The sequence below is a fragment of the Myotis myotis genome, unplaced genomic scaffold (genome assembly GCF_014108235.1).
Source record: "Myotis myotis isolate mMyoMyo1 unplaced genomic scaffold, mMyoMyo1.p scaffold_m19_p_4, whole genome shotgun sequence".
Lineage (NCBI taxonomy): Eukaryota > Metazoa > Chordata > Mammalia > Chiroptera > Vespertilionidae > Myotis > Myotis myotis.
This window is the reverse complement of record NW_023416346.1, coordinates 82,641,740-82,654,201: the sequence shown is the minus strand read 5'-3', so window position 1 is coordinate 82,654,201 and position 12,462 is coordinate 82,641,740. Positions and strand designations below refer to the sequence as shown.

General features: G+C 37.4%; 1 protein-coding gene across 1 annotated transcript in view; it reads right to left on the bottom strand.

The window, feature by feature from the left end:
* Window positions 1–12,462, bottom strand: part of TEX11 (testis expressed 11) — a 467,244-nt gene that overhangs the window by 323,587 nt on the left and 131,195 nt on the right. The gene's annotated exons all lie outside the window — the stretch shown is intronic.

The window sequence follows — 12,462 nt, the reverse complement described above, 5'->3', positions numbered from 1 at the left end:
GGAAAACAGGAGCAAAAAAAAATAATAATAAAATAACTGGAAAAGAAAACAAAAACAAACAGAAAAATAGAAAGAAAAAGCAAAAACAATCTCACAAACAAGCATAAAAAAACCCAATATACTGAACAATCAAGTAAACAACAACCAAATGACAGAGAGAGAAAAAAAATTTGGATAGTGAAGAAAGAGAAGAGAGAGGTGTATATGGATTTAGAGCAGGGGATTGGAAATTAGATATATAAGTAGGGTCAAATTTTCACAGGGGGTAAAAAGAAGGAATAGGGAAAATCTAAAGCAGGAATAGGGTATGATAAACAGGACAACAAAAGGGGAAAAGTGAGGAGGAGAGTTTTGGTGTAAAGGTAAAGTTGAGATAGAGTAAAATTATGCTAAAGGAAAGATGAAAATAGAATTTAGAACACTAATCCCAAAATAAGATAAAGAGAAAATATAATGACACTTTTTAAAAAGGTAAAATGGTAGTAGGAATAATACTGGTTAAAGATAAAAATGTGGTAATTAAAAAGGTAAAATCAGGTGATGAAAAAAGAAAAAAATTAGTTTCTTAAGTAAAAGGTGAAAAAAATAAAATAAAAAATAAAAATGTACAGTAGTGAAGGTCCTTCATTTCCTTTACTCTTCTGTTTGACATGCCTTAGTCCTGTCAGGTATTCAGGTGAGTGTTGAAGTTCCCTGCGATACAGTGTTCCTCCGTGTTGTAAACCACAGTCCTGATTTTAAAGCAGGCCGTATTTGTTTCCCAGCCTGCCTTTATTTGTGTTTACAGAAGAGTCAGTCTGTGGTTCAGCCTCTGGGTGTCAGTCTTTCTGGATTGACCTCCGAGGCTATAAGTCCTCTCTAGCCAGTAGTTTGGGAGAGCTGTTTCTGCCACAGAGCTGTTTCTTTGGTTGTTACTCCCAGCTCTGATTCCCAGGTTCCACAAAAACAACTTTTCCCCGCAGTCTCTGTGAGTGACCCCAATTGGGTGATCCTATGTATTGGGTTTAATAATCAAACGCAAAGATTTAAGGGGGAGAGAGAAAAAAAAAAGGGCCTGAGGAGGTGCATGAGCTCTCGCAACCCTCCACCGTCCAGCTCTGTGTGCAGTCTCTTCTGCACGTCCTCTCTCCCCTGGCACTAAGCAGCCGGTACACTGGCAAAATCCGAGGCTGATTTTATATATATATATATATATATATATATATATATATATATATATATATATTGATTTTTTTACAGAAAGGAAGGAAGAGGGATAGAGAGTTAGAAACATTGATGAGGGAGTAACATCCATCAGTTGCCTCCTGCACACCCACTACTGGGGATGTGCCTGCAACCAAGGTACATGCCCTTGACAGGAATTGAACCTGGGACCCTTTAGTCTGCAGGCCGACGCTCTATCCACTGAACCAAACAAGTTAGCGCCTTCCTTGTTGCATTTGAATCATGGGCCTGGAGGTTGTGTGAGGCAGCAATTTCTGGTGTTTACCTATGCCGCCATCTTGGTTTCCTCTTAAACATAGTTTCAAAGTTGGCATTCTATTTTCAAAGATCAGAAGTTTTATATTTATAGAATCCTAGCTGAATAATTCATTGAATACATAAAGGCAGCAACCTTGACACCCAAAGTAAAGTAAGTTGAAGGATTCCCAATTTCATTCACAAGTACAGTGGCTGTCTCTTAATATGTAACATCTCTAATAAGGAGACATGACCAAAAGAGTGTGGCAGAAAGCAAGGAGAGCAGTAACTGTTCTTGAACTATCTTTAGGCAGGGAAAAGACAAAAAACTGAGAAAGGTCTAAACTGAGATTTGTTAACAATAACTGAGGGGAAGAGCTTTATAAACAATACCCACTACCATCCTTTATGTTCTAGGCTTCTGTTCTAACAACACTTTAATATACAAGAGCAATTTTGGTATCTTATCATTTGTGTAAAAATGGGGTTTTCCCTCTTTGACTGAATGTATATTCCCAAATTGTATATAACCTCTAGTTTAATATATTCACTATTCTAAAAAGAGATAAGCCTGTAGAAAGTACACTCACTTTCCATAGCCTCCTTAAAATTTATAAAGAATGCTTAATTAGTAGCCATGAAAATGTGTTCCATAGATTAGTAGTGTATGGTAGAAGATATGGGTTATTGTCCTTATGATAGTTTTATCTGCAAACTCAATAAGTAATCCATTTTTGACTTGACTGTGATAAATTTTAGAATAAGAAACAGCAGTTTGGGTCCCTGCTGCAGACATCATCCAGGACTGACATTGGGGTTGAACCTCACTGGCAGCAAGTCAGAAGGGAGATTCCCCCCCCCCCCCACACACACACACACACAAATGGGATATCAACAATCAAGTTGCAATTACAACAGGAAAGTCCAAACAATGCAAACAAGGGACATTCCTAGAGCATCCAGCTCAAATAAACAAAGAGATTACACCACTGGACCCCTCAAGACACTTTCTACATAAGGCCATTCCACAAAGACTGGGAGGCATAGAAGTTCACCTAATACATAGAAGCAAATACAGAGAGACAGCTAAAATGGGGGAAAAAATAACACCCAAATGAGAGAAAATAAGGAATCTCTAGAAAAATAACTACAACACATAGAGTTCAAAGCAATGGTTATAAAGATGCTTAAAGAACTTAGTGCAAAACAGCATGAAAAGGGAAATAGATGCCATTAACAAGAACCAGACATAAATGAAGAATGATATATCTGATATGAAGAACACACTCAAAGGGATTAAAAGTAGATTGGATGAAGCAGAGGACCAAATCAGCAATTTGGAAGACAATGTAGAAATAAATACCCAATTAGAGCAGCAAATAGAAAAGAGAAATAAAAAGCAAGAAAATAGCTTAAGGGAACTCTGGAACAACATGAAACGTAACAACATCTGTATTACAGGAATACCAGGAGGGGTAAAGGATGAGCAAGGAACAAAGAACCTGTTTAAAGAAATAATGACAGAAAACTTCCCCAACCTGGTGAAGGGAAATGTTATGCAAGGTTCAGGAGGCACAGAGAGTCCTAATCAAGAAGTATCAAAAGGGATCCACAACTAGACACATCATAATTAAAATGGCAAATGTTAAAGACAAAGAAAGGGAGAACCAAGATGGTGGCATAAGGTACAAACCTGTACGTGTTGCCCCCCACAACAACATTAAAACCACAACTATAAGACAAAACAGCTATCATCCAGAACCACAGGAAAGCTGTCTGAGTGGAAATTCTACAACTAGAAGGAAAGAAAAAAGCGCACTGAGACCGAGTAGGAGGGGAGCAGCACCAAGAACAGAGGTACAGAGGCGTGCGTGAGGCAGCTGCACCTGGGTGCGCGGTTTCTTTCAATCAGAAGGGGATACAAGCTCTCTAACGCACTGAACTCATTTACAGCGAGACACTGGGGTCCCAGGCTCTTACGGGGAAAAACGGGACTGTCCTGCAGCAGATCGGAAAGCGAGGGTGACTTTCTCACAGAGCTGCTCGCAGGGATCATTGAGGCAGTGAGGGAGTGAGGCACTCGGGGAATCGCGGAGATGTGACGACACCATTGTTTGCTCTGCCCTTGTGTCTCCCTGAGACCCTGCCCAACTCAATTCACATCCCCTCCCAAGCTGTGATCGGTGGCACAAAGGAGGCACCTGCGCTTCTGCAGCCGAACAAACTGCAGCTGGATCAGAGAGCTCCAAAACTTCCAAACTACAAACAAAGTAGAGAAATCTGTTGATATTGCTGTAGCAGTTCTTATAGACACAGCGGGTCCTCACAGTCAGCCAAAAATGCGAAGACAAAGAAACATGTCACAAATGAAGGAAATGGAGGAAAGCAAACGAATGGAGGACATAGAGTTCAGAACCACAGTTATAAGATTACTCAAGAATCTTCTACGAACCTCCAAGAAACTTAGTGAGACCTTCAAGGACCTTAATGAGAATGCCAAACAAATGGAAAAGGACCAGTCAGAAATTAAACATACACTGACTGAAATAAAGAATACCATACAGAGATCCAACAGCAGACGAGAGGATCCCAAGAATCAAGTGAAAGATCTGAAATACGAAGAAGCAAAAAACATCCATCCGGAAAAGCAAAACAAAAAAAGAATCCAAAAATATGAAGATAGCGTAAGGAGCCTCTGGGACAACTTCAAGAGTACCAACGTCTGAATTATCGGGGTTCCAGAAGAAGAGAGAAAGCAAGATACTGAAAGCCTATTTGAAGAAATCATGACAGAAAACATCTCCTACCTGGTAAAAGAAATAGACTTACAAGTCCAGGAAGCGAAGAGAACCCCAAACAAGAGGAATCCAAAGAGGACCACACCAAGACACATCATAATTAAAATGCCAAGGGCTAAAGACAAAGAGAGAATCTTAAAAGCAGCAAGAGAAAAACAGTTAGTTACCTACAAGGGAGTACCCATATGACTGTCAGCTGACTTCTCAACAGAAACCATGCAGGCCAGAAGGGAGTGGCAAGAAATATTCAAAGTGATGAATAGCAAGAACCTACAACCCAGATTACTTTATCCAGCAAAGCTATCATGTAGAATTGGAGGTCAGATAAAGAGCTTCAGAGATAAGGAAAAGCTAAAGGAGTTCATCACCACCAAACCAGGATTATATGAAATACTGAAGGATATTCTTTAAGGGATAAATACCACATGATCTCACTCATTTATGGAATATAATGAACAACATAAACTGATGAACAAGGACTGATCCAGAGACGGAGAGGCATTGATTGGACTGTCGGGCCTTGGAGGGAAGGTAGGGGAGGGTGGGGGTAAGGGGGAGAGATCAACCAAAGGACTTATATGCAAGCATATAGGCCTAACCAATGGACATGGACAACAGGGCAGCGGGGGGGGGGGGCTGAGGGCATGAACGGGGGGGGGGGGCGGGTAGGGGATAACATGGGGATAAGGACACATATGTAATATCTTAATCAATAAAAAAAAGAAAAAAGAAAAAAGAAAGGCCAAAAAAAATAAGACAAAGAAAGATTCTTAAAGGCAGCAAGAGAGAGAGAGAAAAAAATTACATACAAAGGAGTTCCCATTAGAATGTCAACTGACTTCTCAAGAGAAACACTTCAGGCCAGAAGGGAGTGGCATAAAGTACTCAAAGTAATGAAAAACAAGGGCCTAAATCCAAGACTATGTATCCAGGGAGGCTATCATTTAAAATTGAAGGTGAAATAAAAAGCTTTCCAAATGAAAAAAAGTCTAAAAGAGTACGTTACCACCAAACCACCAATGCAAGAAATGTTAAAGGGACTGCTCTAAGGAAAAGAAAAAGAGCGAGAGGATCATAGCAATAAAGAAAAAAAAATGGCAATAAATAAATACCTATCAATAATAACCTTAAAGGTAAATGGACTAAATGCTCCAGTTGAAAGACATGGGGTGACTGAATGGATAAAAAAAACATGACCCATATATATGCTATCTACAAGAGGCCCACCTCAGAGCAAAAGACATACACACACTGAGACTGAAGGGATAGAAAAATATACGCCATGCAAATGGAAAGGGAAAAAAAGCTGGAGTAGCAATATGCCTTTCAGACAAAATAGACTTCAAAACAAAGACCATAACAAAGAAGGCCACTTCATAATACTAAAGGGAATGGTTCAACAAGAAAATATAACCTTTGTAAACATATATGCACTCAATATAGGAGCACCCAAGTACATTAAAAATTCTTGATGGACTTTAAGGGAGACAGCAAGACAGTCATAGAGGGTGACTGTAATACCCCACTGACATCACTGGATAGGTCTTCCAGGAAAAAATTAACAAGGAAACAGAGGCCTTAAATGACACCATAGATCAAATGGATCTAACCAATATTTACAGAACATTTCACCCAAAGCAACAGAATATCCATTCTTCTCAAGTGCACATGGAACATTCTCAAAGATAGCCCACATGTTAGGGCACAAAATAAGTCTACACAATTTCAAGAAGACTGATATAACACCAAGCATCTTTTCGGAATACAATGGCATTAAGTTAGAAATCAATTACAATAAAATACACTCAAATTCATGGAGGCTAATAATAGCATGTTATTAAACAACTAGTAGCCCTGTGCATGAATCTGTGCACCAGTAGGTCGCTACTGCCCTCCTGTAGATCTCTGCCTCCTGCTTGCTTGCTGCCCTGCCCTCTCCTGTAGCTCTCCACAGCCTGCTTATACCTCGCTGGCCCACCATCCTGCTGATACGTGATCTGGTCATGATATGCTTGGTAGTTATGCCTCAGGGCTTAATGGCTAATTAGTATATTCCTCTCTTATTATATAGGATGAATGGGTTACCAATGAGATCAAGCAAGGAATTAAAAAGTTCCTGGGAACAAGTGAAAATTTACACACAACCAGCCAAAACCTATGGGACACGGTGAAAGCCATCCTGAGAGGGAAGTTCATAGCACTACAGGTCTACCTCAAGAAACAAGTAAAAGGACTAATAAACTATCTAACCCTATAACTAAATTAACTAGAAAGAGAACACCAAGAAAAGCCCAGAGGAAGTAGAAGAAAGGAAATAATAAAGATCAGAGCAGAAATAAATGACATAGAGACAAAACAAAACAAAAAACAGCACAAAAGATTAATCCAAGATCGGGTTCTTTGAAAAGATAAACAAGATTGATGAACCTCTAGCCAGACTCATCAAGAAACAAAAAAAGAGGACCCAAATAAATAGTCAGAAATGAAAGAGGTGATATAACAATGGACATCACAGAAATACAAAGAATTGCAAGCAAATAGTAAACAACTATATGCCAACAAACTGGACAACATGGTTAAAATGGACAAATTCCTAGAAACATGCAATCTTCCAAAACTCAATCAGGAAGAATCAGAAAACCTAAATAGGCCAATAACAACTGACGAAATTGAAGCAGTAATTTTAAAAACTTCCAGCAAACAAATGTCCTGGACCCAATGGATTTACAGGTGAATTTTACCAAAAATTCGAAAAAGAACTGATACCTATCCTCCTCTAACTATTCCAAAAAAAATTCAAGAGGAAGAACACTTCTAAGATCTTTTTATAAAGGCAGCTTATCCTAATTCCAAAACCAGATAAAGACATTACAAAGCAAGAAAACTACAGGCCAATATCCCTGATGAACATAGATGCTAAAGTCCTCAAAAAATATAAGAAAATCCGATCTAGCAATATATTAAGAAGATCATACACCATGACCAAGTGGGATTTATTCCAGGGATGCAAGGCTGGTACAATATTCACAAATCAACCAAATGTGATACATCATATAAACAAATTGAAAGATAAAAACCACATAATCATATCAATAGATTCAGAAAAAGGATTTGACAAAATACAGCACCCTTTTTTGATAAAAACTCTCAGTAAAGTGGGAGTAGAGGGATCATACCTCAACATAATAAAGGCCATATAAAACAAACCTACAACCAACATAATACTCAATGGGCAAAAACTTAAAGCATTTCCCTTAAGAATGGGAACAAGACAAGGATGTCCGTTTCACCACTCTTACTCAACATAGTAATGGAAGTCCTAGCCATAACAATCAGATAAGAAGAGATAAAAGGCATCCAAATTGGAAAGGAGGAAGTAAAATTTTCATTATTCACAGTTGACATGATATTGTACAGAGAAAACCCTAAGGATTCCACCAGGAAACTACTAGACTTAATAAATGAATTTGGCAAGGTAGCAGGATACAAAATTAACACCCACAAATTGATGGAATTTTTATACACCAATAATGAACTCTTGGAAAGAGAAACTAAAAAAAAATCCCATTTACCATTGCAACAACAACAGAAGATACTTAAGAATAAACTTAACCAAAGACATAAAAGACCTGTACTTGGAAAATTATAGGACATTGATAAAAGAAATAGAGGAAGATACAAACAAATGGAAGGGTATGCCATGTTCATGAGCTGGAAGAATTAACATCATTAAAATGTCTATACTACCCAAAGCAATCTACAGATTCAACACAATCCCTATTAAAATACCAATGGCATACTTCACAGAGCTAGAAAAAAACCTCCATAAATTTATATGGAACCGTAGAAGACCCTGAACAGCTGCAGCAATCTTGAGAAAGAAGAATGAAGTAGGAGGGATCACAATACCGGATATCAAGTTATACTACAAAGCCATTATAGCCAAAATACCTAGTACTGGCAGAAGAACAGGCATATAGACCAATGGATCAGAACAGAGACCCCAGAAATTGACCCACACCATTATGGTCAATTAATATTTGACAAAGGAGGCAAGAATATACAATGGAATAAAGACAGTCTCTTCAACAATGGTGCTGGTAAAACTGGACAGACACATGCAAAAAGAGGAAACTAGACCACCAACTTACACCATACACAAGAATAAACTCAAGATGGATAAAAGATTTAAATGTAATGCATGAAACCATAAAAAATCTTAGAGGTAAAATCTCATACATAGGCAGTAAAATCTCAGCCATCTCACGTAGCAATATGTTTACATATACATCTCCTAGGGCAAAAGCAACTAAGGAGAAAGTAAACAAATGGGACTACATTAAAATAAAAAGCTCCTGCACAAAAAAGAAAAAGCTTCTGCACAAAAAAGAAAGCACCATCAAACTGAAAAGGGAACCCACTGAATGGGACAATATATTTGCCAATGATACACCTGATAAGGGGCTAATATCCAAAATATATACAGTACTCATACAACTCAACAAAAAGAAGACAAACAATCCAATTTAAAAATGGGCCAAGACCTGAACAGGCATTTCTCCAAAGAGGACATACAAATGCTCAAGAAAAGCAAGAAAAAATGCTCAAAGTCACTAATAATCAGAGAAATGCAAATTAAAACCACAATGAGATATCACCTCACACCTGTCAGAATGGCTAATATCAAAAAATCAAAAAACTGCCCTGACCAGTTTGGCTCAGTGGATAGAGCGTTAGCCTGCAGACTGAAGGGTCCCAGGTTTGATTCCTGTCAAGGGCATGTACCTTGGTTGTGGGCACATCCCCAGTAGGGAGTGTGTAAGAAGCAGCTGAATCGATGTTTCTCTCTCATCGATGTTTCTAACTCTCTAACCCTCTCCTTCTCCCTTCCTCTCTGTAAATAAAATCAATAAAATATATATATTTTTAAAAATCAACAAACAACAAGTGCTCGCAAGGATATGGAGAAAGGGGAATGTTCACTGCTGGTGGGAATGCAGACTGGTGCAGCCATTATGAAAAACAGTATGAAATTTCCTCAAAAAATTAAAGATGGAATTTTCGTTTGACCCAACAATCCCACTTCTGGGAATATATCCTAAAAACCCTAAGACAGCAATCAGAAAGAATATATGCACCCCTATGTTCATAGCCCCGTAATTTACAATAGCTAAGATTTGGAAACAGCATAAGTGCTCTTCAGTAGATGAATTGAGATGAATGGATTAAAAAGCTGGTGGACATTTACACAATGGAATAATATGCAGCTATAAAAAAAGAGGGATCTCTTACCCTTTAGGACAGCATGAATGTATCTGGAAAATAGCATGCTAAGTGAAATAAGCCAAACTGAGAAAGACAAATATAACATGATCTTACTTATTTGTGGAATCTAATGAACAAAATGAATTGACCAACAAAATAAGACCCAAAGCAGGGAGACATGGAATAGACATACCTCAATGATGTGGGGTTGGGAAGACAAGAAGAGATAAACCAAAGAACTTACATACTTATAGGCATAGCCCATGGACATGGGCAATAGGGTAGTGAAGACCTGGGGGTGGGTGAATAGGGGTTGGGAGGAAGGGGAAAAAGGGGGGAGGGGAATGGGAGATATCTGTAATACTATCAACAATAAAAATATACTTTAAAAAATTAGAATAAACTAGTGAAGTAACAACATTAATGTCTATTTCCAGTAAATAGCAAACACATTACTTAGAGCATTTTCTATTTCCCATGTACGTTACTGAAAACTCTACAATACATGCATCATACTATTTAAGCTCCAAAATCATTCTAAAATGTAGGTAACAACATATTCACAATTACACAGTAGTGTCATAGATGATTTAAATTTTAACTGACAGTTGATCTAATACTAGAAAAATGATCCCTTGTGCTAACTTCCTATTGTTATTAATATTGATAATTATTTTTGACATTTTAAAACACATTAAAAAATAATTTTTCAAGGCATTTTAAAATACCTCACCAAATTATGTTCCTATCAAAAGATGTGGAAAAAATAATCAGGTAAATAAATTAAAATAGTTTATAATAAGTAGGGTTAGAATTCAAGTACTGCCTGTTTTCCCCAATTCCATTTTAGTGACAAGAACACAAAAGAGTCATAGGCATAGAGAATGGACTAGTAGTTGCCAGAGAGGAGGAGGTTTGGGGGTTGGGTGAAAATGGTGAAGGGACTAAGAAGTACAAATTAGTACTCACAAAATAGTCTCAGGGATATGAATGTAATCAATAATATTGTGATAATTATTTATGGGGCCAGATGGGCACTGGAAATATCAGGGGTGACACTATGTAAAGTATATGATTATCTAATTACTAAGCTGCATACCTGAAACCAATATAAAATAAAATTGAAAGAAAAACACACAAAATATTTAAAGATTTTGATGAAAATATGACTACAGGTCAAATTATATTCCTAAAAATATAGCCACCAAATATATAGCAAAATTTTGATATTGTTAGCTTATGATATGGATGTCAGTCATGTCCTGTCACTACCATACTTTCCTTCTGTAAAGTTTTCCAAAAAATGATGACAGGTACGAAGTCAACAACTCATGGTATATGTGAAAATAACCTGCATGCCATGCCACTTCAAGACTCAGCCTACTCAAAAAAAAAAAAAAAAAAAAAAAAAAGACAGCCTACTCTTATGACTGGTTCCCAGAGAACATTCATCCTCATTCTTGGCATAAATTTCAAGCTCACCTCTATTGTCTTAACCCAAGGGTGAGGAACGTCCTGCCCACGGGCCATATAAGGCCCGCAAAATCATTTGGTCAGACCCTGCCAAGGTATTAGGGGTGAGTTAATTAAATGTTTGACCAAATATAGCAGGCTAGTTTTTAGGTTGATAATTTTGTATGGCCCTCGAATGATGTTATAAATATCCAAATGGCCCTTGGCAGATAAACGTTCCCCGCCCCTTAAGACTTGAGCCATCTATGACACCAACATGCCTTTTTTTTTTTTTTTAAGCCTTCCCTTTACTGTCTTCTTGGCATACTAGTCTTATGAGAAGTTTATGCCATAAACTTTGTGAGTGCTCTACCCTCAAATACTCCCAAATCTTACCAAATAAAACTCACTCATCATTCACTTTATTAAAAGGTTGTTCCTTTAAAGGAAACCTATTGTAAAACCTATGCTAACCTAGTTAGTTCCTTTGGTATATTTTAAATAATTAAATGTATCAAAATGTTATTTAAAATTTTAAAAATTCAGGTATATTCCACTTGTGTGAAGCATTCTAAATCAAGACAAGTATAACTCTTATAACTGCATAAGCCTGTTCTGTCAGTCACGGTTGTTGTTTTTTTAATACTCATCTGAGGGCATGATTTTTATTGATTTTAGAGAGAGGAGGGAGAGAGGAAGGGCAAGAGGTGGAGAGAGAGAGAGAGAGAGAGAGAGAGAGAGAGAGAGAGAGAGAGACCAATGTGAGATAGAAACATCAATCGGTTGCCTCTTGTAAGCACCCCAAACTGGGGGTCAAACCCACAACCTAGGTTTGTGCCCTGATAGAAAATCAAACATGCCACCTATCTGTGTACCTGATAACACTCCAACCAACTGAGTGACACTGGCCAGGGCAGGCAGGGTTTGTTTTTGTTTTTTCAACCAGTTTACATTCAATACCATTCTGCACCAGTTTCAGATGTATAGCAAAGTGGAAGCATATTTCTTTACAGATTTTGATCAATCTTTGAGCTCTAAAGTCTTTTACATAAACAAGTTATTTGCATAAATATTTTGTTAGAGATATATGTTTATGAGTATTATAATCTTAATGACCAAATTTCCATTTATTTCATTAATGGCAAATGTGAATTTCACCAATAGTTAAACTGATCATGGGAATATCTCCAAACAACCAGAACTAACCCTGTACTAAGAAAGAAAATATTGGTAAATTGATTTGATATATTTTATTTCACGATCCCCTGATATTCAAAGCACCTATGTAACATCTCCAGAAAAATACATCTTCACATAAAATCATTTAACTAGAAATTATTGAGTATCTACTATGTGTCAATCTGTGCTTGGCCTACATATTCAGTAAAAGACATAGTTTGTGCATATAGTTGCTATATTTTTGTACTATTCCCTTGATATTTCCATATTCAACACAACAGTACAAATTTTAGCATAGTACTGAGCA